This window comes from Scomber scombrus, chromosome 9, assembly GCF_963691925.1.
Source record: "Scomber scombrus chromosome 9, fScoSco1.1, whole genome shotgun sequence".
Lineage (NCBI taxonomy): Eukaryota > Metazoa > Chordata > Actinopteri > Scombriformes > Scombridae > Scomber > Scomber scombrus.
This window is the reverse complement of record NC_084978.1, coordinates 1,740,751-1,766,339: the sequence shown is the minus strand read 5'-3', so window position 1 is coordinate 1,766,339 and position 25,589 is coordinate 1,740,751. Positions and strand designations below refer to the sequence as shown.

The window sequence follows — 25,589 nt, the reverse complement described above, 5'->3', positions numbered from 1 at the left end:
ATTGATACTGGCTTTTGGGTCAGCGCAGGATGTCGCTGGGCAACTCTTGGTAACAGTCTACCACATAGAGAAGGCCTGAAGAACTTATTAATTAGCAGAGGATGGTTTCGATCCATCGACCTCTGGGTTATGGGCCCAGCACGCTTCCGCTGCGCCACTCTGCTTCCTGTTAGTGGTGTTTGAGTTTTGACCTGTATTTCACTGATTTCACACCAATTTCTTGATTTTCAATGACTGGGAAATTGAGTGGACTTGCAAAACCCAGAAGCTTATCATTTCATTCTGTAATGGCAGATACCCAGTGTAGGGCTAGAAACTCCAAGTAGCAGGAGCTAAGATTTGGCAGTGGTGGGATTTGAACCCACGCCTCCTGAGAGACTGGAGCCTTAATCCAGCGCCTTAGACCGCTCGGCCACACTACCTCTTCTTGAGCCCATCAATGTCTGTAGCGACACCGAAAAGACACATTATTGTACGTCAAATATGAAGAGCAAGAACTTCCCAAACATTCAGCTTTGGCCACCACTGATGCAGGCTTTTGGGTCACTGGCGTATGTTGCTGGGCAACTCTTGGTCATAGTCTACCACATAGAGAAGGCCTGAAGAACTTATTAAGTAGCAGAGGATGGTTTCGATCCATCGACCTCTGGGTTATGGGCCCAGCACGCTTCCGCTGCGCCACTCTGCTTCCTCTTAGTAGTATTTGAGTTTTAACCTGTATTTCACTGATTTCACACCAATTTCTTGATTTTCAATGACTGGGAAATTTAGGCAAAATTGAGTGGACTTGCAAAACCCAGAAGCTTATCATTTCATTCTGTGATGGGAGTCAGAGAGAGGGATTGTTTACAACTTCCTGCTCTGATACCAACTGTAGGGTTAGTAACTCCAAGTAGCAGGAGCTTAATTTGGCAGTGGTGGGATTTGAACCCACGCCTCCTCAGAGACTGGAGCCTTAATCCAGCGCCTTAGACCACTCGGCCACACTACCTCCTCTTCAACCCATCGGTGTCTGTAGCGACACCGAAAAGACACAGTGCCGATATCCAAAATTATTGAACGTCAAATATTAATAGCCAGAAGAAGAGAAGAGATGTCCCGAACAACGCATTAATTAGCAGAGGATGGTTTCGATCCATCGACCTCTGGGTTATGGGCCCAGCACGCTTCCGCTGCGCCACTCTGCTTTCCTTTTGTGGTGGTTGAGTTTTAACCTGTATTTCTCCGATTTCACACCAATTTCTTGTTTTTCAATGACTGGGAAATTTAGGCAAAATTGAGCTGACTTGCAAATCCCAGAAGCTTATCATAACAACTTCCATACTGTAATGCTGACAGAGAGGGATCTGTTCCAACTTCCTGCTCTGTTTATGGCTAGAAACTCCAAGTACCAGGGACTAAACATGGCAGTGGTGGGATTTGAACCCACGCCTCCAGAGAGACTGGAGCCTAAATCCAGCGCCTTAGACCACTCGGCCACACTACCTCCTTTCGAACCCATCAATGTCTGTAGCGACACCGAAAAGACACATTATTGTACGTCAAATATGAAGAGCAAGAATTTCCCAGGTGTCTTCCCAAACATTCAGCTTTGGCCACCATTGATACTGGCTTTTGGGTCAGCGCAGGATGTCGCTGGGCAACTCTTGGTAACAGTCTACCACATAGAGAAGGCCTGAAGAACTTATTAATTAGCAGAGGATGGTTTCGATCCATCGACCTCTGGGTTATGGGCCCAGCACGCTTCCGCTGCGCCACTCTGCTTCCTGTTAGTGGTGTTTGAGTTTTGACCTGTATTTCACTGATTTCACACCAATTTCTTGATTTTCAATGACTGGGAAATTGAGTGGACTTGCAAAACCCAGAAGCTTATCATTTCATTCTGTAATGGCAGATACCCAGTGTAGGGCTAGAAACTCCAAGTAGCAGGAGCTAAGATTTGGCAGTGGTGGGATTTGAACCCACGCCTCCTGAGAGACTGGAGCCTTAATCCAGCGCCTTAGACCGCTCGGCCACACTACCTCTTCTTGAGCCCATCAATGTCTGTAGCGACACCGAAAAGACACATTATTGAACGTCAAATATGAAGAGCAAGAACTTCCCAAACATTCAGCTTTGGCCACCACTGATGCAGGCTTTTGGGTCACTGGCGTATGTTGCTGGGCAACTCTTGGTAATAGTCTACCACATAGAGAAGGCCTGAAGAACTTATTAAGTAGCAGAGGATGGTTTCGATCCATCGACCTCTGGGTTATGGGCCCAGCACGCTTCCGCTGCGCCACTCTGCTTCCTCTTAGTACTATTTGAGTTTTAAACTGTATTTCACTGATTTCACACCAATTTCTTGATTTTCAATGACTGGGAAATTTAGGCAAAATTGAGTGGACTTGCAAAACCCAGAAGCTTATCATTTCATTCTGTGATGGGAGTCAGAGAGAGGGATTGTTTACAACTTCCTGCTCTGATACCAACTGTAGGGTTAGTAACTCCAAGTAGCAGGAGCTTAATTTGGCAGTGGTGGGATTTGAACCCACGCCTCCTCAGAGACTGGAGCCTTAATCCAGCGCCTTAGACCACTCGGCCACACTACCTCCTCTTCAACCCATCGGTGTCTGTAGCGACACCGAAAGACACAGTGCCGATATCCAAAATTATTGAACGTCAAATATTAATAGCCAGAAGAAGAGAAGAGATGTCCTGAACAACGCATTAATTAGCAGAGGATGGTTTCGATCCATCGACCTCTGGGTTATGGGCCCAGCACGCTTCCGCTGCGCCACTCTGCTTTCCTTTTGTGGTGGTTGAGTTTTAACCTGTATTTCTCCGATTTCACACCAATTTCTTGTTTTTCAATGACTGGGAAATTTAGGCAAAATTGAGCTGACTTGCAAATCCCAGAAGCTTATCATAACAACTTCCATACTGTAATGCTGACAGAGAGGGATCTTTTCCAACTTCCTGCTCTGTTTATGGCTAGAAACTCCAAGTACCAGGGACTAAACATGGCAGTGGTGGGATTTGAACCCACGCCTCCAGAGAGACTGGAGCCTAAATCCAGCGCCTTAGACCACTCGGCCACACTACCTCCTTTCGAACCCATCAATGTCTGTAGCGACACCGAAAAGACACATTATTGTACGTCAAATATGAAGAGCAAGAATTTCCCAGGTGTCTTCCCAAACATTCAGCTTTGGCCACCATTGATACTGGCTTTTGGGTCAGCGCAGGATGTCGCTGGGCAACTCTTGGTAACAGTCTACCACATAGAGAAGGCGTGAAGAACTTATTATTTAGCAGAGGATGGTTTCGATCCATCGACCTCTGGGTTATGGGCCCAGCACGCTTCCGCTGCGCCACTCTGCTTCCTGTTAGTGGTGTTTGAGTTTTGACCTGTATTTCACTGATTTCACACCAATTTCTTGATTTTCAATGACTGGGAAATTGAGTGGACTTGCAAAACCCAGAAGCTTATCATTTCATTCTGTAATGGCAGATACCCAGTGTAGGGCTAGAAACTCCAAGTAGCAGGAGCTAAGATTTGGCAGTGGTGGGATTTGAACCCACGCCTCCTGAGAGACTGGAGCCTTAATCCAGCGCCTTAGACCGCTCGGCCACACTACCTCTTCTTGAGCCCATCAATGTCTGTAGCGACACCGAAAAGACACATTATTGAACGTCAAATATGAAGAGCAAGAACTTCCCAAACATTCAGCTTTGGCCACCACTGATGCAGGCTTTTGGGTCACTGGCGTAGGTTGCTGGGCAACTCTTGGTAATAGTCTACCACATAGAGAAGGCCTGAAGAACTTATTAAGTAGCAGAGGATGGTTTCGATCCATCGACCTCTGGGTTATGGGCCCAGCACGCTTCCGCTGCGCCACTCTGCTTCCTCTTAGTAGTATTTGAGTTTTAACCTGTATTTCACTGATTTCACACCAATTTCTTGATTTTCAATGACTGGGAAATTTAGGCAAAATTGAGTGGACTTGCAAAACCCAGAAGCTTATCATTTCATTCTGTGATGGGAGTCAGAGAGAGGGATTGTTTACAACTTCCTGCTCTGATACCAACTGTAGGGTTAGTAACTCCAAGTAGCAGGTGCTTAATTTGGCAGTGGTGGGATTTGAACCCACGCCTCCTCAGAGACTGGAGCCTTAATCCAGCGCCTTAGACCACTCGGCCACACTACCTCGTCTTCAACCCATCCGTGTCTGTAGCGACACCGAAAGACACAGTTCCGATATCCAAAATTATTGAACGTCAAATATTAATAGCCAGAAGAAGAGAAGAGATATCCCGAACAACGCATTAATTAGCAGAGGATGGTTTCGATCCATCGACCTCTGGGTTATGGGCCCAGCACGCTTCCGCTGCGCCACTCTGCTTTCCTTTTGTGGTGGTTGAGTTTTAACCTGTATTTCTCCGATTTCACACCAATTTCTTGTTTTTCAATGACTGGGAAATTTAGGCAAAATTGAGCTGACTTGCAAATCCCAGAAGCTTATCATAACAACTTCCATACTGTAATGCTGACAGAGAGGGATCTTTTCCAACTTCCTGCTCTGTTTATGGCTAGAAACTCCAAGTACCAGGGACTAAACATGGCAGTGGTGGGATTTGAACCCACGCCTCCAGAGAGACTGGAGCCTAAATCCAGCGCCTTAGACCACTCGGCCACACTACCTCCTTTCGAACCCATCAATGTCTGTAGCGACACCGAAAAGACACATTATTGTACGTCAAATATGAAGAGCAAGAATTTCCCAGGTGTCTTCCCAAACATTCAGCTTTGGCCACCATTGATACTGGCTTTTGGGTCAGCGCAGGATGTCGCTGGGCAACTCTTGGTAACAGTCTACCACATAGAGAAGGACTGAAGAACTTATTAATTAGCAGAGGATGGTTTCGATCCATCGACCTCTGGGTTATGGGCCCAGCACGCTTCCGCTGCGCCACTCTGCTTCCTGTTAGTGGTGTTTGAGTTTTGACCTGTATTTCACTGATTTCACACCAATTTCTTGATTTTCAATGACTGGGAAATTGAGTGGACTTGCAAAACCCAGAAGCTTATCATTTCATTCTGTAATGGCAGATACCCAGTGTAGGGCTAGAAACTCCAAGTAGCAGGAGCTAAGATTTGGCAGTGGTGGGATTTGAACCCACGCCTCCTGAGAGACTGGAGCCTTAATCCAGCGCCTTAGACCGCTCGGCCACACTACCTCTTCTTGAGCCCATCAATGTCTGTAGCGACACCGAAAAGACACATTATTGTACGTCAAATATGAAGAGCAAGAACTTCCCAAACATTCAGCTTTGGCCACCACTGATGCAGGCTTTTGGGTCACTGGCGTATGTTGCTGGGCAACTCTTGGTAATAGTCTACCACATAGAGAAGGCCTGAAGAACTTATTAAGTAGCAGAGGATGGTTTCGATCCATCGACCTCTGGGTTATGGGCCCAGCACGCTTCCGCTGCGCCACTCTGCTTCCTCTTAGTAGTATTTGAGTTTTAACCTGTATTTCACTGATTTCACACCAATTTCTTGATTTTCAATGACTGGGAAATTTAGGCAAAATTGAGTGGACTTGCAAAACCCAGAAGCTTATCATTTCATTCTGTGATGGGAGTCAGAGAGAGGGATTGTTTACAACTTCCTGCTCTGATACCAACTGTAGGGTTAGTAACTCCAAGTAGCAGGAGCTTAATTTGGCAGTGGTGGGATTTGAACCCACGCCTCCTCAGAGACTGGAGCCTTAATCCAGCGCCTTAGACCACTCGGCCACACTACCTCCTCTTCAACCCATCGGTGTCTGTAGCGACACCGAAAAGACACAGTGCCGATATCCAAAATTATTGAACGTCAAATATTAATAGCCAGAAGAAGAGAAGAGATGTCCCGAACAACGCATTAATTAGCAGAGGATGGTTTCGATCCATCGACCTCTGGGTTATGGGCCCAGCACGCTTCCGCTGCGCCACTCTGCTTTCCTTTTGTGGTGGTTGAGTTTTAAACTGTATTTCTCCGATTTCACACCAATTTCTTGTTTTTCAATGACTGGGAAATTTAGGCAAAATTGAGCTGACTTGCAAATCCCAGAAGCTTATCATAACAACTTCCATACTGTAATGCTGACAGAGAGGGATCTGTTCCAACTTCCTGCTCTGTTTATGGCTAGAAACTCCAAGTACCAGGGACTAAACATGGCAGTGGTGGGATTTGAACCCACGCCTCCAGAGAGACTGGAGCCTAAATCCAGCGCCTTAGACCACTCGGCCACACTACCTCCTTTCGAACCCATCAATGTCTGTAGCGACACCGAAAAGACACATTATTGTACGTCAAATATGAAGAGCAAGAATTTCCCAGGTGTCTTCCCAAACATTCAGCTTTGGCCACCATTGATACTGGCTTTTGGGTCAGCGCAGGATGTCGCTGGGCAACTCTTGGTAACAGTCTACCACATAGAGAAGGCCTGAAGAACTTATTAATTAGCAGAGGATGGTTTCGATCCATCGACCTCTGGGTTATGGGCCCAGCACGCTTCCGCTGCGCCACTCTGCTTCCTGTTAGTGGTGTTTGAGTTTTGACCTGTATTTCACTGATTTCACACCAATTTCTTGATTTTCAATGACTGGGAAATTGAGTGGACTTGCAAAACCCAGAAGCTTATCATTTCATTCTGTAATGGCAGATACCCAGTGTAGGGCTAGAAACTCCAAGTAGCAGGAGCTAAGATTTGGCAGTGGTGGGATTTGAACCCACGCCTCCTGAGAGACTGGAGCCTTAATCCAGCGCCTTAGACCGCTCGGCCACACTACCTCTTCTTGAGCCCATCAATGTCTGTAGCGACACCGAAAAGACACATTATTGTACGTCAAATATGAAGAGCAAGAACTTCCCAAACATTCAGCTTTGGCCACCACTGATGCAGGCTTTTGGGTCACTGGCGTATGTTGCTGGGCAACTCTTGGTAATAGTCTACCACATAGAGAAGGCCTGAAGAACTTATTAAGTAGCAGAGGATGGTTTCGATCCATCGACCTCTGGGTTATGGGCCCAGCACGCTTCCGCTGCGCCACTCTGCTTCCTCTTAGTAGTATTTGAGTTTTAACCTGTATTTCACTGATTTCACACCAATTTCTTGATTTTCAATGACTGGGAAATTTAGGCAAAATTGAGTGGACTTGCAAAACCCAGAAGCTTATCATTTCATTCTGTGATGGGAGTCAGAGAGAGGGATTGTTTACAACTTCCTGCTCTGATACCAACTGTAGGGTTAGTAACTCCAAGTAGCAGGAGCTTAATTTGGCAGTGGTGGGATTTGAACCCACGCCTCCTCAGAGACTGGAGCCTTAATCCAGCGCCTTAGACCACTCGGCCACACTACCTCCTCTTCAACCCATCGGTGTCTGTAGCGACACCGAAAAGACACAGTGCCGATATCCAAAATTATTGAACGTCAAATATTAATAGCCAGAAGAAGAGAAGAGATGTCCCGAACAACGCATTAATTAGCAGAGGATGGTTTCGATCCATCGACCTCTGGGTTATGGGCCCAGCACGCTTCCGCTGCGCCACTCTGCTTTCCTTTTGTGGTGGTTGAGTTTTAAACTGTATTTCTCCGATTTCACACCAATTTCTTGTTTTTCAATGACTGGGAAATTTAGGCAAAATTGAGCTGACTTGCAAATCCCAGAAGCTTATCATAACAACTTCCATACTGTAATGCTGACAGAGAGGGATCTGTTCCAACTTCCTGCTCTGTTTATGGCTAGAAACTCCAAGTACCAGGGACTAAACATGGCAGTGGTGGGATTTGAACCCACGCCTCCAGAGAGACTGGAGCCTAAATCCAGCGCCTTAGACCACTCGGCCACACTACCTCCTTTCGAACCCATCAATGTCTGTAGCGACACCGAAAAGACACATTATTGTACGTCAAATATGAAGAGCAAGAATTTCCCAGGTGTCTTCCCAAACATTCAGCTTTGGCCACCATTGATACTGGCTTTTGGGTCAGCGCAGGATGTCGCTGGGCAACTCTTGGTAACAGTCTACCACATAGAGAAGGCCTGAAGAACTTATTAATTAGCAGAGGATGGTTTCGATCCATCGACCTCTGGGTTATGGGCCCAGCACGCTTCCGCTGCGCCACTCTGCTTCCTGTTAGTGGTGTTTGAGTTTTGACCTGTATTTCACTGATTTCACACCAATTTCTTGATTTTCAATGACTGGGAAATTGAGTGGACTTGCAAAACCCAGAAGCTTATCATTTCATTCTGTAATGGCAGATACCCAGTGTAGGGCTAGAAACTCCAAGTAGCAGGAGCTAAGATTTGGCAGTGGTGGGATTTGAACCCACGCCTCCTGAGAGACTGGAGCCTTAATCCAGCGCCTTAGACCGCTCGGCCACACTACCTCTTCTTGAGCCCATCAATGTCTGTAGCGACACCGAAAAGACACATTATTGTACGTCAAATATGAAGAGCAAGAACTTCCCAAACATTCAGCTTTGGCCACCACTGATGCAGGCTTTTGGGTCACTGGCGTATGTTGCTGGGCAACTCTTGGTAATAGTCTACCACATAGAGAAGGCCTGAAGAACTTATTAAGTAGCAGAGGATGGTTTTGATCCATCGACCTCTGGGTTATGGGCCCAGCACGCTTCCGCTGCGCCACTCTGCTTCCTCTTAGTAGTATTTGAGTTTTAACCTGTATTTCACTGATTTCACACCAATTTCTTGATTTTCAATGACTGGGAAATTTAGGCAAAATTGAGTGGACTTGCAAAACCCAGAAGCTTATCATTTCATTCTGTGATGGGAGTCAGAGAGAGGGATTGTTTACAACTTCCTGCTCTGATACCAACTGTAGGGTTAGTAACTCCAAGTAGCAGGAGCTTAATTTGGCAGTGGTGGGATTTGAACCCACGCCTCCTCAGAGACTGGAGCCTTAATCCAGCGCCTTAGACCACTCGGCCACACTACCTCCTCTTCAACCCATCGGTGTCTGTAGCGACACCGAAAGACACAGTGCCGATATCCAAAATTATTGAACGTCAAATATTAATAGCCAGAAGAAGAGAAGAGATGTCCTGAACAACGCATTAATTAGCAGAGGATGGTTTCGATCCATCGACCTCTGGGTTATGGGCCCAGCACGCTTCCGCTGCGCCACTCTGCTTTCCTTTTGTGGTGGTTGAGTTTTAACCTGTATTTCTCCGATTTCACACCAATTTCTTGTTTTTCAATGACTGGGAAATTTAGGCAAAATTGAGCTGACTTGCAAATCCCAGAAGCTTATCATAACAACTTCCATACTGTAATGCTGACAGAGAGGGATCTTTTCCAACTTCCTGCTCTGTTTATGGCTAGAAACTCCAAGTACCAGGGACTAAACATGGCAGTGGTGGGATTTGAACCCACGCCTCCAGAGAGACTGGAGCCTAAATCCAGCGCCTTAGACCACTCGGCCACACTACCTCCTTTCGAACCCATCAATGTCTGTAGCGACACCGAAAAGACACATTATTGTACGTCAAATATGAAGAGCAAGAATTTCCCAGGTGTCTTCCCAAACATTCAGCTTTGGCCACCATTGATACTGGCTTTTGGGTCAGCGCAGGATGTCGCTGGGCAACTCTTGGTAACAGTCTACCACATAGAGAAGGCCTGAAGAACTTATTAATTAGCAGAGGATGGTTTCGATCCATCGACCTCTGGGTTATGGGCCCAGCACGCTTCCGCTGCGCCACTCTGCTTCCTGTTAGTGGTGTTTGAGTTTTGACCTGTATTTCACTGATTTCACACCAATTTCTTGATTTTCAATGACTGGGAAATTGAGTGGACTTGCAAAACCCAGAAGCTTATCATTTCATTCTGTAATGGCAGATACCCAGTGTAGGGCTAGAAACTCCAAGTAGCAGGAGCTAAGATTTGGCAGTGGTGGGATTTGAACCCACGCCTCCTGAGAGACTGGAGCCTTAATCCAGCGCCTTAGACCGCTCGGCCACACTACCTCTTCTTGAGCCCATCAATGTCTGTAGCGACACCGAAAAGACACATTATTGTACGTCAAATATGAAGAGCAAGAACTTCCCAAACATTCAGCTTTGGCCACCACTGATGCAGGCTTTTGGGTCACTGGCGTATGTTGCTGGGCAACTCTTGGTAATAGTCTACCACATAGAGAAGGCCTGAAGAACTTATTAAGTAGCAGAGGATGGTTTTGATCCATCGACCTCTGGGTTATGGGCCCAGCACGCTTCCGCTGCGCCACTCTGCTTCCTCTTAGTAGTATTTGAGTTTTAACCTGTATTTCACTGATTTCACACCAATTTCTTGATTTTCAATGACTGGGAAATTTAGGCAAAATTGAGTGGACTTGCAAAACCCAGAAGCTTATCATTTCATTCTGTGATGGGAGTCAGAGAGAGGGATTGTTTACAACTTCCTGCTCTGATACCAACTGTAGGGTTAGTAACTCCAAGTAGCAGGAGCTTAATTTGGCAGTGGTGGGATTTGAACCCACGCCTCCTCAGAGACTGGAGCCTTAATCCAGCGCCTTAGACCACTCGGCCACACTACCTCCTCTTCAACCCATCGGTGTCTGTAGCGACACCGAAAGACACAGTGCCGATATCCAAAATTATTGAACGTCAAATATTAATAGCCAGAAGAAGAGAAGAGATGTCCTGAACAACGCATTAATTAGCAGAGGATGGTTTCGATCCATCGACCTCTGGGTTATGGGCCCAGCACGCTTCCGCTGCGCCACTCTGCTTTCCTTTTGTGGTGGTTGAGTTTTAACCTGTATTTCTCCGATTTCACACCAATTTCTTGTTTTTCAATGACTGGGAAATTTAGGCAAAATTGAGCTGACTTGCAAATCCCAGAAGCTTATCATAACAACTTCCATACTGTAATGCTGACAGAGAGGGATCTTTTCCAACTTCCTGCTCTGTTTATGGCTAGAAACTCCAAGTACCAGGGACTAAACATGGCAGTGGTGGGATTTGAACCCACGCCTCCAGAGAGACTGGAGCCTAAATCCAGCGCCTTAGACCACTCGGCCACACTACCTCCTTTCGAACCCATCAATGTCTGTAGCGACACCGAAAAGACACATTATTGTACGTCAAATATGAAGAGCAAGAATTTCCCAGGTGTCTTCCCAAACATTCAGCTTTGGCCACCATTGATACTGGCTTTTGGGTCAGCGCAGGATGTCGCTGGGCAACTCTTGGTAACAGTCTACCACATAGAGAAGGCCTGAAGAACTTATTAATTAGCAGAGGATGGTTTCGATCCATCGACCTCTGGGTTATGGGCCCAGCACGCTTCCGCTGCGCCACTCTGCTTCCTGTTAGTGGTGTTTGAGTTTTGACCTGTATTTCACTGATTTCACACCAATTTCTTGATTTTCAATGACTGGGAAATTGAGTGGACTTGCAAAACCCAGAAGCTTATCATTTCATTCTGTAATGGCAGATACCCAGTGTAGGGCTAGAAACTCCAAGTAGCAGGAGCTAAGATTTGGCAGTGGTGGGATTTGAACCCACGCCTCCTGAGAGACTGGAGCCTTAATCCAGCGCCTTAGACCGCTCGGCCACACTACCTCTTCTTGAGCCCATCAATGTCTGTAGCGACACCGAAAAGACACATTATTGTACGTCAAATATGAAGAGCAAGAACTTCCCAAACATTCAGCTTTGGCCACCACTGATGCAGGCTTTTGGGTCACTGGCGTATGTTGCTGGGCAACTCTTGGTAATAGTCTACCACATAGAGAAGGCCTGAAGAACTTATTAAGTAGCAGAGGATGGTTTTGATCCATCGACCTCTGGGTTATGGGCCCAGCACGCTTCCGCTGCGCCACTCTGCTTCCTCTTAGTAGTATTTGAGTTTTAACCTGTATTTCACTGATTTCACACCAATTTCTTGATTTTCAATGACTGGGAAATTTAGGCAAAATTGAGTGGACTTGCAAAACCCAGAAGCTTATCATTTCATTCTGTGATGGGAGTCAGAGAGAGGGATTGTTTACAACTTCCTGCTCTGATACCAACTGTAGGGTTAGTAACTCCAAGTAGCAGGAGCTTAATTTGGCAGTGGTGGGATTTGAACCCACGCCTCCTCAGAGACTGGAGCCTTAATCCAGCGCCTTAGACCACTCGGCCACACTACCTCCTCTTCAACCCATCGGTGTCTGTAGCGACACCGAAAGACACAGTGCCGATATCCAAAATTATTGAACGTCAAATATTAATAGCCAGAAGAAGAGAAGAGATGTCCTGAACAACGCATTAATTAGCAGAGGATGGTTTCGATCCATCGACCTCTGGGTTATGGGCCCAGCACGCTTCCGCTGCGCCACTCTGCTTTCCTTTTGTGGTGGTTGAGTTTTAACCTGTATTTCTCCGATTTCACACCAATTTCTTGTTTTTCAATGACTGGGAAATTTAGGCAAAATTGAGCTGACTTGCAAATCCCAGAAGCTTATCATAACAACTTCCATACTGTAATGCTGACAGAGAGGGATCTTTTCCAACTTCCTGCTCTGTTTATGGCTAGAAACTCCAAGTACCAGGGACTAAACATGGCAGTGGTGGGATTTGAACCCACGCCTCCAGAGAGACTGGAGCCTAAATCCAGCGCCTTAGACCACTCGGCCACACTACCTCCTTTCGAACCCATCAATGTCTGTAGCGACACCGAAAAGACACATTATTGTACGTCAAATATGAAGAGCAAGAATTTCCCAGGTGTCTTCCCAAACATTCAGCTTTGGCCACCATTGATACTGGCTTTTGGGTCAGCGCAGGATGTCGCTGGGCAACTCTTGGTAACAGTCTACCACATAGAGAAGGCCTGAAGAACTTATTAATTAGCAGAGGATGGTTTCGATCCATCGACCTCTGGGTTATGGGCCCAGCACGCTTCCGCTGCGCCACTCTGCTTCCTGTTAGTGGTGTTTGAGTTTTGACCTGTATTTCACTGATTTCACACCAATTTCTTGATTTTCAATGACTGGGAAATTGAGTGGACTTGCAAAACCCAGAAGCTTATCATTTCATTCTGTAATGGCAGATACCCAGTGTAGGGCTAGAAACTCCAAGTAGCAGGAGCTAAGATTTGGCAGTGGTGGGATTTGAACCCACGCCTCCTGAGAGACTGGAGCCTTAATCCAGCGCCTTAGACCGCTCGGCCACACTACCTCTTCTTGAGCCCATCAATGTCTGTAGCGACACCGAAAAGACACATTATTGAACGTCAAATATGAAGAGCAAGAACTTCCCAAACATTCAGCTTTGGCCACCACTGATGCAGGCTTTTGGGTCACTGGCGTATGTTGCTGGGCAACTCTTGGTAATAGTCTACCACATAGAGAAGGCCTGAAGAACTTATTAAGTAGCAGAGGATGGTTTCGATCCATCGACCTCTGGGTTATGGGCCCAGCACGCTTCCGCTGCGCCACTCTGCTTCCTCTTAGTAGTATTTGAGTTTTAACCTGTATTTCACTGATTTCACACCAATTTCTTGATTTTCAATGACTGGGAAATTGAGTGGACTTGCAAAACCCAGAAGCTTATCATTTCATTCTGTAATGGCAGATACCCAGTGTAGGGCTAGAAACTCCAAGTAGCAGGAGCTAAGATTTGGCAGTGGTGGGATTTGAACCCACGCCTCCTGAGAGACTGGAGCCTTAATCCAGCGCCTTAGACCGCTCGGCCACACTACCTCTTCTTGAGCCCATCAATGTCTGTATCGACACCGAAAAGACACATTATTGTACGTCAAATATGAAGAGCAAGAACTTCCCAAACATTCAGCTTTGGCCACCACTGATGCAGGCTTTTGGGTCACTGGCGTATGTTGCTGGGCAACTCTTGGTAATAGTCTACCACATAGAGAAGGCCTGAAGAACTTATTAAGTAGCAGAGGATGGTTTCGATCCATCGACCTCTGGGTTATGGGCCCAGCACGCTTCCGCTGCGCTACTCTGCTTCCTCTTAGTAGTATTTGAGTTTTAACCTGTATTTCACTGATTTCACACCAATTTCTTGATTTTCAATGACTGGGAAATTTAGGCAAAATTGAGTGGACTTGCAAAACCCAGAAGCTTATCATTTCATTCTGTGATGGGAGTCAGAGAGAGGGATTGTTTACAACTTCCTGCTCTGATACCAACTGTAGGGTTAGTAACTCCAAGTAGCAGGAGCTTAATTTGGCAGTGGTGGGATTTGAACCCACGCCTCCTCAGAGACTGGAGCCTTAATCCAGCGCCTTAGACCACTCGGCCACACTACCTCCTCTTCAACCCATCGGTGTCTGTAGCGACACCGAAAAGACACAGTGCCGATATCCAAAATTATTGAACGTCAAATATTAATAGCCAGAAGAAGAGAAGAGATGTCCCGAACAACGCATTAATTAGCAGAGGATGGTTTCGATCCATCGACCTCTGGGTTATGGGCCCAGCACGCTTCCGCTGCGCCACTCTGCTTTCCTTTTGTGGTGGTTGAGTTTTAAACTGTATTTCTCCGATTTCACACCAATTTCTTGTTTTTCAATGACTGGGAAATTTAGGCAAAATTGAGCTGACTTGCAAATCCCAGAAGCTTATCATAACAACTTCCATACTGTAATGCTGACAGAGAGGGATCTGTTCCAACTTCCTGCTCTGTTTATGGCTAGAAACTCCAAGTACCAGGGACTAAACATGGCAGTGGTGGGATTTGAACCCACGCCTCCAGAGAGACTGGAGCCTAAATCCAGCGCCTTAGACCACTCGGCCACACTACCTCCTTTCGAACCCATCAATGTCTGTAGCGACACCGAAAAGACACATTATTGTACGTCAAATATGAAGAGCAAGAATTTCCCAGGTGTCTTCCCAAACATTCAGCTTTGGCCACCATTGATACTGGCTTTTGGGTCAGCGCAGGATGTCGCTGGGCAACTCTTGGTAACAGTCTACCACATAGAGAAGGCCTGAAGAACTTATTAATTAGCAGAGGATGGTTTCGATCCATCGACCTCTGGGTTATGGGCCCAGCACGCTTCCGCTGCGCCACTCTGCTTCCTGTTAGTGGTGTTTGAGTTTTGACCTGTATTTCACTGATTTCACACCAATTTCTTGATTTTCAATGACTGGGAAATTGAGTGGACTTGCAAAACCCAGAAGCTTATCATTTCATTCTGTAATGGCAGATACCCAGTGTAGGGCTAGAAACTCCAAGTAGCAGGAGCTAAGATTTGGCAGTGGTGGGATTTGAACCCACGCCTCCTGAGAGACTGGAGCCTTAATCCAGCGCCTTAGACCGCTCGGCCACACTACCTCTTCTTGAGCCCATCAATGTCTGTAGCGACACCGAAAAGACACATTATTGTACGTCAAATATGAAGAGCAAGAACTTCCCAAACATTCAGCTTTGGCCACCACTGATGCAGGCTTTTGGGTCACTGGCGTATGTTGCTGGGCAACTCTTGGTAATAGTCTACCACATAGAGAAGGCCTGAAGAACTTATTAAGTAGCAGAGGATGGTTTCGATCCATCGACCTCTGGGTTATGGGCCCAGCACGCTTCCGCTGCGCCACTCTGCTTCCTCTTAGTAGTATTTGAGTTTTAACCTGTATTTCACTGATTTCACACCAATTTCTTGATTTTCAATGACTGGGAAATTTAGGCAAAATTGAGTGGACTTGCAAAACCCAGAAGCTTATCATTTCATTCTGTGATGGGAGTCAGAGAGAGGGATTGTTTACAACTTCCTGCTCTGATACCAACTGTAGGGTTAGTAACTCCAAGTAGCAGGAGCTTAATTTGGCAGTGGTGGGATTTGAACCCACGCCTCCTCAGAGACTGGAGCCTTAATCCAGCGCCTTAGACCACTCGGCCACACTACCTCCTCTTCAACCCATCGGTGTCTGTAGCGACACCGAAAAGACACAGTGCCGATATCCAAAATTATTGAACGTCAAATATTAATAGCCAGAAGAAGAGAAGAGATGTCCCGAACAACGCATTAATTAGCAGAGGATGGTTTCGATCCATCGACCTCTGGGTTATGGGCCCAGCACGCTTCCGCTGCGCCACTCTGCTTTCCTTTTGTGGTGGTTGAGTTTTAACCTGTATTTCTCCGATTTCACACCAATTTCTTGTTTTTCAATGACTGGGAAATTTAGGCAAAATTGAGCTGACTTGCAAATCCCAGAAGCTTATCATAACAACTTCCATACTGTAATGCTGACAGAGAGGGATCTGTTCCAACTTCCTGCTCTGTTTATGGCTAGAAACTCCAAGTACCAGGGACTAAACATGGCAGTGGTGGGATTTGAACCCACGCCTCCAGAGAGACTGGAGCCTAAATCCAGCGCCTTAGACCACTCGGCCACACTACCTCCTTTCGAACCCATCAATGTCTGTAGCGACACCGAAAAGACACATTATTGTACGTCAAATATGAAGAGCAAGAATTTCCCAGGTGTCTTCCCAAACATTCAGCTTTGGCCACCATTGATACTGGCTTTTGGGTCAGCGCAGGATGTCGCTGGGCAACTCTTGGTAACAGTCTACCACATAGAGAAGGCCTGAAGAACTTATTAATTAGCAGAGGATGGTTTCGATCCATCGACCTCTGGGTTATGGGCCCAGCACGCTTCCGCTGCGCCACTCTGCTTCCTGTTAGTGGTGTTTGAGTTTTGACCTGTATTTCACTGATTTCACACCAATTTCTTGATTTTCAATGACTGGGAAATTGAGTGGACTTGCAAAACCCAGAAGCTTATCATTTCATTCTGTAATGGCAGATACCCAGTGTAGGGCTAGAAACTCCAAGTAGCAGGAGCTAAGATTTGGCAGTGGTGGGATTTGAACCCACGCCTCCTGAGAGACTGGAGCCTTAATCCAGCGCCTTAGACCGCTCGGCCACACTACCTCTTCTTGAGCCCATCAATGTCTGTAGCGACACCGAAAAGACACATTATTGAACGTCAAATATGAAGAGCAAGAACTTCCCAAACATTCAGCTTTGGCCACCACTGATGCAGGCTTTTGGGTCACTGGCGTATGTTGCTGGGCAACTCTTGGTAATAGTCTACCACATAGAGAAGGCCTGAAGAACTTATTAAGTAGCAGAGGATGGTTTCGATCCATCGACCTCTGGGTTATGGGCCCAGCACGCTTCCGCTGCGCCACTCTGCTTCCTCTTAGTACTATTTGAGTTTTAAACTGTATTTCACTGATTTCACACCAATTTCTTGATTTTCAATGACTGGGAAATTTAGGCAAAATTGAGTGGACTTGCAAAACCCAGAAGCTTATCATTTCATTCTGTGATGGGAGTCAGAGAGAGGGATTGTTTACAACTTCCTGCTCTGATACCAACTGTAGGGTTAGTAACTCCAAGTAGCAGGAGCTTAATTTGGCAGTGGTGGGATTTGAACCCACGCCTCCTCAGAGACTGGAGCCTTAATCCAGCGCCTTAGACCACTCGGCCACACTACCTCCTCTTCAACCCATCGGTGTCTGTAGCGACACCGAAAGACACAGTGCCGATATCCAAAATTATTGAACGTCAAATATTAATAGCCAGAAGAAGAGAAGAGATGTCCTGAACAACGCATTAATTAGCAGAGGATGGTTTCGATCCATCGACCTCTGGGTTATGGGCCCAGCACGCTTCCGCTGCGCCACTCTGCTTTCCTTTTGTGGTGGTTGAGTTTTAACCTGTATTTCTCCGATTTCACACCAATTTCTTGTTTTTCAATGACTGGGAAATTTAGGCAAAATTGAGCTGACTTGCAAATCCCAGAAGCTTATCATAACAACTTCCATACTGTAATGCTGACAGAGAGGGATCTTTTCCAACTTCCTGCTCTGTTTATGGCTAGAAACTCCAAGTACCAGGGACTAAACATGGCAGTGGTGGGATTTGAACCCACGCCTCCAGAGAGACTGGAGCCTAAATCCAGCGCCTTAGACCACTCGGCCACACTACCTCCTTTCGAACCCATCAATGTCTGTAGCGACACCGAAAAGACACATTATTGTACGTCAAATATGAAGAGCAAGAATTTCCCAGGTGTCTTCCCAAACATTCAGCTTTGGCCACCATTGATACTGGCTTTTGGGTCAGCGCAGGATGTCGCTGGGCAACTCTTGGTAACAGTCTACCACATAGAGAAGGCGTGAAGAACTTATTATTTAGCAGAGGATGGTTTCGATCCATCGACCTCTGGGTTATGGGCCCAGCACGCTTCCGCTGCGCCACTCTGCTTCCTGTTAGTGGTGTTTGAGTTTTGACCTGTATTTCACTGATTTCACACCAATTTCTTGATTTTCAATGACTGGGAAATTGAGTGGACTTGCAAAACCCAGAAGCTTATCATTTCATTCTGTAATGGCAGATACCCAGTGTAGGGCTAGAAACTCCAAGTAGCAGGAGCTAAGATTTGGCAGTGGTGGGATTTGAACCCACGCCTCCTGAGAGACTGGAGCCTTAATCCAGCGCCTTAGACCGCTCGGCCACACTACCTCTTCTTGAGCCCATCAATGTCTGTAGCGACACCGAAAAGACACATTATTGAACGTCAAATATGAAGAGCAAGAACTTCCCAAACATTCAGCTTTGGCCACCACTGATGCAGGCTTTTGGGTCACTGGCGTATGTTGCTGGGCAACTCTTGGTAATAGTCTACCACATAGAGAAGGCCTGAAGAACTTATTAAGTAGCAGAGGATGGTTTCGATCCATCGACCTCTGGGTTATGGGCCCAGCACGCTTCCGCTGCGCCACTCTGCTTCCTCTTAGTAGTATTTGAGTTTTAACCTGTATTTCACTGATTTCACACCAATTTCTTGATTTTCAATGACTGGGAAATTTAGGCAAAATTGAGTGGACTTGCAAAACCCAGAAGCTTATCATTTCATTCTGTGATGGGAGTCAGAGAGAGGGATTGTTTACAACTTCCTGCTCTGATACCAACTGTAGGGTTAGTAACTCCAAGTAGCAGGTGCTTAATTTGGCAGTGGTGGGATTTGAACCCACGCCTCCTCAGAGACTGGAGCCTTAATCCAGCGCCTTAGACCACTCGGCCACACTACCTCGTCTTCAACCCATCCGTGTCTGTAGCGACACCGAAAGACACAGTTCCGATATCCAAAATTATTGAACGTCAAATATTAATAGCCAGAAGAAGAGAAGAGATATCCCGAACAACGCATTAATTAGCAGAGGATGGTTTCGATCCATCGACCTCTGGGTTATGGGCCCAGCACGCTTCCGCTGCGCCACTCTGCTTTCCTTTTGTGGTGGTTGAGTTTTAACCTGTATTTCTCCGATTTCACACCAATTTCTTGTTTTTCAATGACTGGGAAATTTAGGCAAAATTGAGCTGACTTGCAAATCCCAGAAGCTTATCATAACAACTTCCATACTGTAATGCTGACAGAGAGGGATCTGTTCCAACTTCCTGCTCTGTTTATGGCTAGAAACTCCAAGTACCAGGGACTAAACATGGCAGTGGTGGGATTTGAACCCACGCCTCCAGAGAGACTGGAGCCTAAATCCAGCGCCTTAGACCACTCGGCCACACTACCTCCTTTCGAACCCATCAATGTCTGTAGCGACACCGAAAAGACACATTATTGTACGTCAAATATGAAGAGCAAGAATTTCCCAGGTGTCTTCCCAAACATTCAGCTTTGGCCACCATTGATACTGGCTTTTGGGTCAGCGCAGGATGTCGCTGGGCAACTCTTGGTAACAGTCTACCACATAGAGAAGGCCTGAAGAACTTATTAATTAGCAGAGGATGGTTTCGATCCATCGACCTCTGGGTTATGGGTCCAGCACGCTTCCGCTGCGCCACTCTGCTTCCTGTTAGTGGTGTTTGAGTTTTGACCTGTATTTCACTGATTTCACACCAATTTCTTGATTTTCAATGACTGGGAAATTGAGTGGACTTGCAAAACCCAGAAGCTTATCATTTCATTCTGTAATGGCAGATACCCAGTGTAGGGCTAGAAACTCCAAGTAGCAGGAGCTAAGATTTGGCAGTGGTGGGATTTGAACCCACGCCTCCTGAGAGACTGGAGCCTTAATCCAGCGCCTTAGACCGCTCGGCCACACTACCTCTTCTTGAGCCCATCAATGTCTGTAGCGACACCGAAAAGACACATTATTGAACGTCAAATATGAAGAGCAAGAACTTCCCAAACATTCAGCTTTGGCCACCACTGATGCAGGCTTTTGGGTCACTGGCGTATGTTGCTGGGCAACTCTTGGTAATAGTCTACCACATAGAGAAGGCCTGAAGAACTTATTAAGTAGCAGAGGATGGTTTCGATCCATCGACCTCTGGGTTATGGGCCCAGCACGCTTCCGCTGCGCCACTCTGCTTCCTCTTAGTAGTATTTGAGTTTTAACCTGTATTTCACTGATTTCACACCAATTTCTTGATTTTCAATGACTGGGAAATTTAGGCAAAATTGAGTGGACTTGCAAAACCCAGAAGCTTATCATTTCATTCTGTGATGGGAGTCAGAGAGAGGGATTGTTTACAACTTCCTGCTCTGATACCAACTGTAGGGTTAGTAACTCCAAGTAGCAGGAGCTTAATTTGGCAGTGGTGGGATTTGAACCCACGCCTCCTCAGAGACTGGAGCCTTAATCCAGCGCCTTAGACCACTCGGCCACACTACCTCCTCTTCAACCCATCGGTGTCTGTAGCGACACCGAAAAGACACAGTGCCGATATCCAAAATTATTGAACGTCAAATATTAATAGCCAGAAGAAGAGAAGAGATGTCCCGAACAACGCATTAATTAGCAGAGGATGGTTTCGATCCATCGACCTCTGGGTTATGGGCCCAGCACGCTTCCGCTGCGCCACTCTGCTTTCCTTTTGTGGTGGTTGAGTTTTAACCTGTATTTCTCCGATTTCACACCAATTTCTTGTTTTTCAATGACTGGGAAATTTAGGCAAAATTGAGCTGACTTGCAAATCCCAGAAGCTTATCATTACAACTTCCATACTGTAATGCTGACAGAGAGGGATCTTTTCCAACTTCCTGCTCTGTTTATGGCTAGAAACTCCAAGTACCAGGGACTAAACATGGCAGTGGTGGGATTTGAACGCACGCCTCCAGAGAGACTGGAGCCTAAATCCAGCGCCTTAGACCACTCGGCCACACTACCTCCTTTCAAACCCATCAATGTCTGTAGCGACACCGAAAAGACACATTATTGTACGTCAAATATGAAGAGCAAGAATTTCCCAGGTGTCTTCCCAAACATTCAGCTTTGGCCACCATTGATACTGGCTTTTGGGTCAGCGCAGGATGTCGCTGGGCAACTCTTGGTAACAGTCTACCACATAGAGAAGAACTGAAGAACTTATTAATTAGCAGAGGATGGTTTCGATCCATCGACCTCTGGGTTATGGGCCCAGCACGCTTCCGCTGCGCCACTCTGCTTCCTGTTAGTGGTGTTTGAGTTTTGACCTGTATTTCACTGATTTCACACCAATTTCTTGATTTTCAATGACTGGGAAATTGAGTGGACTTGCAAAACCCAGAAGCTTATCATTTCATTCTGTAATGGCAGATACCCAGTGTAGGGCTAGAAACTCCAAGTAGCAGGAGCTAAGATTTGTCAGTGGTGGGATTTGAACCCACGCCTCCTGAGAGACTGGAGCCTTAATCCAGCGCCTTAGACCGCTCGGCCACACTACCTCTTCTTGAGCCCATCAATGTCTGTAGCGACACCGAAAAGACACATTATTGTACGTCAAATATGAAGAGCAAGAACTTCCCAAACATTCAGCTTTGGCCACCACTGATGCAGGCTTTTGGGTCACTGGCGTATGTTGCTGGGCAACTCTTGGTCATAGTCTACCACATAGAGAAGGCCTGAAGAACTTATTAAGTAGCAGAGGATGGTTTCGATCCATCGACCTCTGGGTTATGGGCCCAGCACGCTTCCGCTGCGCCACTCTGCTTCCTCTTAGTAGTATTTGAGTTTTAACCTGTATTTCACTGATTTCACACCAATTTCTTGATTTTCAATGACTGGGAAATTTAGGCAAAATTGAGTGGACTTGCAAAACCCAGAAGCTTATCATTTCATTCTGTGATGGGAGTCAGAGAGAGGGATTGTTTACAACTTCCTGCTCTGATACCAACTGTAGGGTTAGTAACTCCAAGTAGCAGGAGCTTAATTTGGCAGTGGTGGGATTTGAACCCACGCCTCCTCAGAGACTGGAGCCTTAATCCAGCGCCATAGACCACTCGGCCACACTACTTCCTCTTCAACCCATCGGTGTCTGTAGCGACACCGAAAAGACACAGTGCCGATATCCAAAATTATTGAACGTCAAATATTAATAGCCAGAAGAAGAGAAGAGATGTCCCGAACAACGCATTAATTAGCAGAGGATGGTTTCGATCCATCGACCTCTGGGTTATGGGCCCAGCACGCTTCCGCTGCGCCACTCTGCTTTCCTTTTGTGGTGGTTGAGTTTTAACCTGTATTTCTCCGATTTCACACCAATTTCTTGTTTTTCAATGACTGGGAAATTTAGGCAAAATTGAGCTGACTTGCAAATCCCAGAAGCTTATCATTTCATTCTGTAATGGCAGATACCCAGTGTAGGGCTAGAAACTCCAAGTAGCAGGAGCTAAGATTTGGCAGTGGTGGGATTTGAACCCACGCCTCCTCAGAGACTGGAGCCTTAATCCAGCGCCTTAGACCACTCGGCCACACTACCTCCTCTTCAACCCATCGGTGTCTGTAGCGACACCGAAAAGACACAGTGCCGATATCCAAAATTATTGAACGTCAAATATTAATAGCCAGAAGAAGAGAAGAGATGTCCCGAACAACGCATTAATTAGCAGAGGATGGTTTCGATCCATCGACCTCTGGGTTATGGGCCCAGCACGCTTCCGCTGCGCCACTCTGCTTTCCTTTTGTGGTGGTTGAGTTTTAACCTGTATTTCTCCGATTTCACACCAATTTCTTGTTTTTCAATGACTGGGAAATTTAGGCAAAATTGAGCTGACTTGCAAATCCCAGAAGCTTATCATAACAACTTCCATACTGTAATGCTGACAGAGAGGGATCTGTTCCAACTTCCTGCTCTGTTTATGGCTAGAAACTCCAAGTACCAGGGACTAAACATGGCAGTGGTGGGATTTGAACCCACGCCTCCAGAGAGACTGGAGCCTAAATCCAGTGCCTTAGACCACTCGGCCACACTACCTCCTTTCGAACCCATCAATGTCTGTAGCGACACCGAAAAGACACATTATTGTACGTCAAATATGAAGAGCAAGAATTTCCCAGGTGTCTTCCCAAACATTCAGCTTTGGCCACCATTGATACTGGCTTTTGGGTCAGCGCAGGATGTCGCTGGGCAACTCTTGGTAACAGTCTACCACATAGAGAAGGCCTGAAGAACTTATTAATTAGCAGAGGATGGTTTCGATCCATCGACCTCTGGGTTATGGGCCCAGCACGCTTCCGCTGCGCCACTCTGCTTCCTGTTAGTGGTGTTTGAGTTTTGACCTGTATTTCACTGATTTCACACCAATTTCTTGATTTTCAATGACTGGGAAATTGAGTGGACTTGCAAAACCCAGAAGCTTATCATTTCATTCTGTAATGGCAGATACCCAGTGTAGGGCTAGAAACTCCAAGTAGCAGGAGCTAAGATTTGGCAGTGGTGGGATTTGAACCCATGCATCCTGAGAGACTGGAGCCTTAATCCAGCGCCTTAGACCGCTCGGCCACACTACCTCTTCTTGAGCCCATCAATGTCTGTAGCGACACCGAAAAGACACATTATTGTACGTCAAATATGAAGAGCAAGAACTTCCCAAACATTCAGCTTTGGCCACCACTGATGCAGGCTTTTGGGTCACTGGCGTATGTTGCTGGGCAACTCTTGGTCATAGTCTACCACATAGAGAAGGCCTGAAGAACTTATTAAGTAGCAGAGGATGGTTTCGATCCATCGACCTCTGGGTTATGGGCCCAGCACGCTTCCGCTGCGCCACTCTGCTTCCTCTTAGTAGTATTTGAGTTTTAACCTGTATTTCACTGATTTCACACCAATTTCTTGATTTTCAATGACTGGGAAATTTAGGCAAAATTGAGTGGACTTGCAAAACCCAGAAGCTTATCATTTCATTCTGTGATGGGAGTCAGAGAGAGGGATTGTTTACAACTTCCTGCTCTGATACCAACTGTAGGGTTAGTAACTCCAAGTAGCAGGAGCTTAATTTGGCAGTGGTGGGATTTGAACCCACGCCTCCTCAGAGACTGGAGCCTTAATCCAGCGCCTTAGACCACTCGGCCACACTACCTCCTCTTCAACCCATCGGTGTCTGTAGCGACACCGAAAAGACACAGTGCCGATATCCAAAATTATTGAACGTCAAATATTAATAGCCAGAAGAAGAGAAGAGATGTCCCGAACAACGCATTAATTAGCAGAGGATGGTTTCGATCCATCGACCTCTGGGTTATGGGCCCAGCACACTTCCGCTGCGCCACTCTGCTTTCCTTTTGTGGTGGTTGAGTTTTAACCTGTATTTCTCCGATTTCACACCAATTTCTTGTTTTTCAATGACTGGGAAATTTAGGCAAAATTGAGCTGACTTGCAAATCCCAGAAGCTTATCATAACAACTTCCATACTGTAATGCTGACAGAGAGGGATCTTTTCCAACTTCCTGCTCTGTTTATGGCTAGAAACTCCAAGTACCAGGGACTAAACATGGCAGTGGTGGGATTTGAACCCACGCCTCCAGAGAGACTGGAGCCTAAATCCAGCGCCTTAGACCACTCGGCCACACTACCTCCTTTCGAACCCATCAATGTCTGTAGCGACACCGAAAAGACACATTATTGTACGTCAAATATGAAGAGCAAGAATTTCCCAGGTGTCTTCCCAAACATTCAGCTTTGGCCACCATTGATACTGGCTTTTGGGTCAGCGCAGGATGTCGCTGGGCAACTCTTGGTAACAGTCTACCACATAGAGAAGGCCTGAAGAACTTATTAATTAGCAGAGGATGGTTTCGATCCATCGACCTCTGGGTTATGGGCCCAGCACGCTTCCGCTGCGCCACTCTGCTTCCTGTTAGTGGTGTTTGAGTTTTGACCTGTATTTCACTGATTTCACACCAATTTCTTGATTTTCAATGACTGGGAAATTGAGTGGACTTGCAAAACCCAGAAGCTTATCATTTCATTCTGTAATGGCAGATACCCAGTGTAGGGCTAGAAACTCCAAGTAGCAGGAGCTAAGATTTGGCAGTGGTGGGATTTGAACCCACGCCTCCTGAGAGACTGGAGCCTTAATCCAGCGCCTTAGACCGCTCGGCCACACTACCTCTTCTTGAGCCCATCAATGTCTGTAGCGACACCGAAAAGACACATTATTGAACGTCAAATATGAAGAGCAAGAACTTCCCAAACATTCAGCTTTGGCCACCACTGATGCAGGCTTTTGGGTCACTGGCATATGTTGCTGGGCAACTCTTGGTAATAGTCTACCACATAGAGAAGGCCTGAAGAA

At 46.4% G+C, this 25,589-nt stretch overlaps 45 non-coding genes across 45 annotated transcripts; all 45 read right to left on the bottom strand.

The window, feature by feature from the left end:
• Positions 1 to 340: 340 nt before the first annotated feature.
• On the bottom strand, positions 341 to 422 carry trnal-aag (transfer RNA leucine (anticodon AAG)). The gene has a single exon. It is a non-coding gene; the product is annotated as a tRNA-Leu (tRNA).
• Positions 423 to 909: 487 nt separating this feature from the next.
• Positions 910 to 991, bottom strand: trnal-aag (transfer RNA leucine (anticodon AAG)). The gene has a single exon. It is a non-coding gene; the product is annotated as a tRNA-Leu (tRNA).
• A 413-nt stretch (positions 992 to 1,404) lies between these two features.
• On the bottom strand, positions 1,405 to 1,486 carry trnal-uag (transfer RNA leucine (anticodon UAG)). The gene has a single exon. It is a non-coding gene; the product is annotated as a tRNA-Leu (tRNA).
• Positions 1,487 to 1,940: 454 nt separating this feature from the next.
• Positions 1,941 to 2,022, bottom strand: trnal-aag (transfer RNA leucine (anticodon AAG)). The gene has a single exon. It is a non-coding gene; the product is annotated as a tRNA-Leu (tRNA).
• Positions 2,023 to 2,509: 487 nt separating this feature from the next.
• Positions 2,510 to 2,591, bottom strand: trnal-aag (transfer RNA leucine (anticodon AAG)). Its single transcript has one exon. It is a non-coding gene; the product is annotated as a tRNA-Leu (tRNA).
• Positions 2,592 to 3,003: 412 nt separating this feature from the next.
• On the bottom strand, positions 3,004 to 3,085 carry trnal-uag (transfer RNA leucine (anticodon UAG)). The gene has a single exon. It is a non-coding gene; the product is annotated as a tRNA-Leu (tRNA).
• A 454-nt stretch (positions 3,086 to 3,539) lies between these two features.
• trnal-aag (transfer RNA leucine (anticodon AAG)) lies at positions 3,540 to 3,621 on the bottom strand. Its single transcript has one exon. It is a non-coding gene; the product is annotated as a tRNA-Leu (tRNA).
• Positions 3,622 to 4,108: 487 nt separating this feature from the next.
• Positions 4,109 to 4,190, bottom strand: trnal-aag (transfer RNA leucine (anticodon AAG)). The gene has a single exon. It is a non-coding gene; the product is annotated as a tRNA-Leu (tRNA).
• Positions 4,191 to 4,602: 412 nt separating this feature from the next.
• trnal-uag (transfer RNA leucine (anticodon UAG)) lies at positions 4,603 to 4,684 on the bottom strand. The gene has a single exon. It is a non-coding gene; the product is annotated as a tRNA-Leu (tRNA).
• A 454-nt stretch (positions 4,685 to 5,138) lies between these two features.
• Positions 5,139 to 5,220, bottom strand: trnal-aag (transfer RNA leucine (anticodon AAG)). The gene has a single exon. It is a non-coding gene; the product is annotated as a tRNA-Leu (tRNA).
• A 487-nt stretch (positions 5,221 to 5,707) lies between these two features.
• On the bottom strand, positions 5,708 to 5,789 carry trnal-aag (transfer RNA leucine (anticodon AAG)). Its single transcript has one exon. It is a non-coding gene; the product is annotated as a tRNA-Leu (tRNA).
• Positions 5,790 to 6,202: 413 nt separating this feature from the next.
• On the bottom strand, positions 6,203 to 6,284 carry trnal-uag (transfer RNA leucine (anticodon UAG)). The gene has a single exon. It is a non-coding gene; the product is annotated as a tRNA-Leu (tRNA).
• A 454-nt stretch (positions 6,285 to 6,738) lies between these two features.
• trnal-aag (transfer RNA leucine (anticodon AAG)) lies at positions 6,739 to 6,820 on the bottom strand. Its single transcript has one exon. It is a non-coding gene; the product is annotated as a tRNA-Leu (tRNA).
• Positions 6,821 to 7,307: 487 nt separating this feature from the next.
• Positions 7,308 to 7,389, bottom strand: trnal-aag (transfer RNA leucine (anticodon AAG)). Its single transcript has one exon. It is a non-coding gene; the product is annotated as a tRNA-Leu (tRNA).
• Positions 7,390 to 7,802: 413 nt separating this feature from the next.
• trnal-uag (transfer RNA leucine (anticodon UAG)) lies at positions 7,803 to 7,884 on the bottom strand. The gene has a single exon. It is a non-coding gene; the product is annotated as a tRNA-Leu (tRNA).
• A 454-nt stretch (positions 7,885 to 8,338) lies between these two features.
• trnal-aag (transfer RNA leucine (anticodon AAG)) lies at positions 8,339 to 8,420 on the bottom strand. The gene has a single exon. It is a non-coding gene; the product is annotated as a tRNA-Leu (tRNA).
• A 487-nt stretch (positions 8,421 to 8,907) lies between these two features.
• On the bottom strand, positions 8,908 to 8,989 carry trnal-aag (transfer RNA leucine (anticodon AAG)). Its single transcript has one exon. It is a non-coding gene; the product is annotated as a tRNA-Leu (tRNA).
• A 412-nt stretch (positions 8,990 to 9,401) lies between these two features.
• On the bottom strand, positions 9,402 to 9,483 carry trnal-uag (transfer RNA leucine (anticodon UAG)). The gene has a single exon. It is a non-coding gene; the product is annotated as a tRNA-Leu (tRNA).
• A 454-nt stretch (positions 9,484 to 9,937) lies between these two features.
• Positions 9,938 to 10,019, bottom strand: trnal-aag (transfer RNA leucine (anticodon AAG)). Its single transcript has one exon. It is a non-coding gene; the product is annotated as a tRNA-Leu (tRNA).
• A 487-nt stretch (positions 10,020 to 10,506) lies between these two features.
• Positions 10,507 to 10,588, bottom strand: trnal-aag (transfer RNA leucine (anticodon AAG)). The gene has a single exon. It is a non-coding gene; the product is annotated as a tRNA-Leu (tRNA).
• A 412-nt stretch (positions 10,589 to 11,000) lies between these two features.
• Positions 11,001 to 11,082, bottom strand: trnal-uag (transfer RNA leucine (anticodon UAG)). The gene has a single exon. It is a non-coding gene; the product is annotated as a tRNA-Leu (tRNA).
• A 454-nt stretch (positions 11,083 to 11,536) lies between these two features.
• trnal-aag (transfer RNA leucine (anticodon AAG)) lies at positions 11,537 to 11,618 on the bottom strand. The gene has a single exon. It is a non-coding gene; the product is annotated as a tRNA-Leu (tRNA).
• A 487-nt stretch (positions 11,619 to 12,105) lies between these two features.
• Positions 12,106 to 12,187, bottom strand: trnal-aag (transfer RNA leucine (anticodon AAG)). The gene has a single exon. It is a non-coding gene; the product is annotated as a tRNA-Leu (tRNA).
• Positions 12,188 to 12,599: 412 nt separating this feature from the next.
• Positions 12,600 to 12,681, bottom strand: trnal-uag (transfer RNA leucine (anticodon UAG)). Its single transcript has one exon. It is a non-coding gene; the product is annotated as a tRNA-Leu (tRNA).
• A 454-nt stretch (positions 12,682 to 13,135) lies between these two features.
• Positions 13,136 to 13,217, bottom strand: trnal-aag (transfer RNA leucine (anticodon AAG)). The gene has a single exon. It is a non-coding gene; the product is annotated as a tRNA-Leu (tRNA).
• Positions 13,218 to 13,659: 442 nt separating this feature from the next.
• On the bottom strand, positions 13,660 to 13,741 carry trnal-aag (transfer RNA leucine (anticodon AAG)). The gene has a single exon. It is a non-coding gene; the product is annotated as a tRNA-Leu (tRNA).
• Positions 13,742 to 14,228: 487 nt separating this feature from the next.
• On the bottom strand, positions 14,229 to 14,310 carry trnal-aag (transfer RNA leucine (anticodon AAG)). The gene has a single exon. It is a non-coding gene; the product is annotated as a tRNA-Leu (tRNA).
• A 413-nt stretch (positions 14,311 to 14,723) lies between these two features.
• Positions 14,724 to 14,805, bottom strand: trnal-uag (transfer RNA leucine (anticodon UAG)). Its single transcript has one exon. It is a non-coding gene; the product is annotated as a tRNA-Leu (tRNA).
• Positions 14,806 to 15,259: 454 nt separating this feature from the next.
• trnal-aag (transfer RNA leucine (anticodon AAG)) lies at positions 15,260 to 15,341 on the bottom strand. Its single transcript has one exon. It is a non-coding gene; the product is annotated as a tRNA-Leu (tRNA).
• A 487-nt stretch (positions 15,342 to 15,828) lies between these two features.
• trnal-aag (transfer RNA leucine (anticodon AAG)) lies at positions 15,829 to 15,910 on the bottom strand. Its single transcript has one exon. It is a non-coding gene; the product is annotated as a tRNA-Leu (tRNA).
• A 413-nt stretch (positions 15,911 to 16,323) lies between these two features.
• Positions 16,324 to 16,405, bottom strand: trnal-uag (transfer RNA leucine (anticodon UAG)). The gene has a single exon. It is a non-coding gene; the product is annotated as a tRNA-Leu (tRNA).
• A 454-nt stretch (positions 16,406 to 16,859) lies between these two features.
• Positions 16,860 to 16,941, bottom strand: trnal-aag (transfer RNA leucine (anticodon AAG)). The gene has a single exon. It is a non-coding gene; the product is annotated as a tRNA-Leu (tRNA).
• Positions 16,942 to 17,428: 487 nt separating this feature from the next.
• Positions 17,429 to 17,510, bottom strand: trnal-aag (transfer RNA leucine (anticodon AAG)). The gene has a single exon. It is a non-coding gene; the product is annotated as a tRNA-Leu (tRNA).
• A 412-nt stretch (positions 17,511 to 17,922) lies between these two features.
• Positions 17,923 to 18,004, bottom strand: trnal-uag (transfer RNA leucine (anticodon UAG)). The gene has a single exon. It is a non-coding gene; the product is annotated as a tRNA-Leu (tRNA).
• Positions 18,005 to 18,458: 454 nt separating this feature from the next.
• Positions 18,459 to 18,540, bottom strand: trnal-aag (transfer RNA leucine (anticodon AAG)). The gene has a single exon. It is a non-coding gene; the product is annotated as a tRNA-Leu (tRNA).
• A 487-nt stretch (positions 18,541 to 19,027) lies between these two features.
• trnal-aag (transfer RNA leucine (anticodon AAG)) lies at positions 19,028 to 19,109 on the bottom strand. Its single transcript has one exon. It is a non-coding gene; the product is annotated as a tRNA-Leu (tRNA).
• Positions 19,110 to 19,521: 412 nt separating this feature from the next.
• On the bottom strand, positions 19,522 to 19,603 carry trnal-uag (transfer RNA leucine (anticodon UAG)). The gene has a single exon. It is a non-coding gene; the product is annotated as a tRNA-Leu (tRNA).
• A 454-nt stretch (positions 19,604 to 20,057) lies between these two features.
• On the bottom strand, positions 20,058 to 20,139 carry trnal-aag (transfer RNA leucine (anticodon AAG)). Its single transcript has one exon. It is a non-coding gene; the product is annotated as a tRNA-Leu (tRNA).
• Positions 20,140 to 20,626: 487 nt separating this feature from the next.
• Positions 20,627 to 20,708, bottom strand: trnal-aag (transfer RNA leucine (anticodon AAG)). The gene has a single exon. It is a non-coding gene; the product is annotated as a tRNA-Leu (tRNA).
• A 413-nt stretch (positions 20,709 to 21,121) lies between these two features.
• Positions 21,122 to 21,203, bottom strand: trnal-uag (transfer RNA leucine (anticodon UAG)). The gene has a single exon. It is a non-coding gene; the product is annotated as a tRNA-Leu (tRNA).
• A 1,488-nt stretch (positions 21,204 to 22,691) lies between these two features.
• Positions 22,692 to 22,773, bottom strand: trnal-aag (transfer RNA leucine (anticodon AAG)). The gene has a single exon. It is a non-coding gene; the product is annotated as a tRNA-Leu (tRNA).
• A 413-nt stretch (positions 22,774 to 23,186) lies between these two features.
• On the bottom strand, positions 23,187 to 23,268 carry trnal-uag (transfer RNA leucine (anticodon UAG)). Its single transcript has one exon. It is a non-coding gene; the product is annotated as a tRNA-Leu (tRNA).
• Positions 23,269 to 24,291: 1,023 nt separating this feature from the next.
• trnal-aag (transfer RNA leucine (anticodon AAG)) lies at positions 24,292 to 24,373 on the bottom strand. The gene has a single exon. It is a non-coding gene; the product is annotated as a tRNA-Leu (tRNA).
• A 413-nt stretch (positions 24,374 to 24,786) lies between these two features.
• trnal-uag (transfer RNA leucine (anticodon UAG)) lies at positions 24,787 to 24,868 on the bottom strand. The gene has a single exon. It is a non-coding gene; the product is annotated as a tRNA-Leu (tRNA).
• Positions 24,869 to 25,322: 454 nt separating this feature from the next.
• trnal-aag (transfer RNA leucine (anticodon AAG)) lies at positions 25,323 to 25,404 on the bottom strand. The gene has a single exon. It is a non-coding gene; the product is annotated as a tRNA-Leu (tRNA).
• Positions 25,405 to 25,589: the final 185 nt, after the last annotated feature.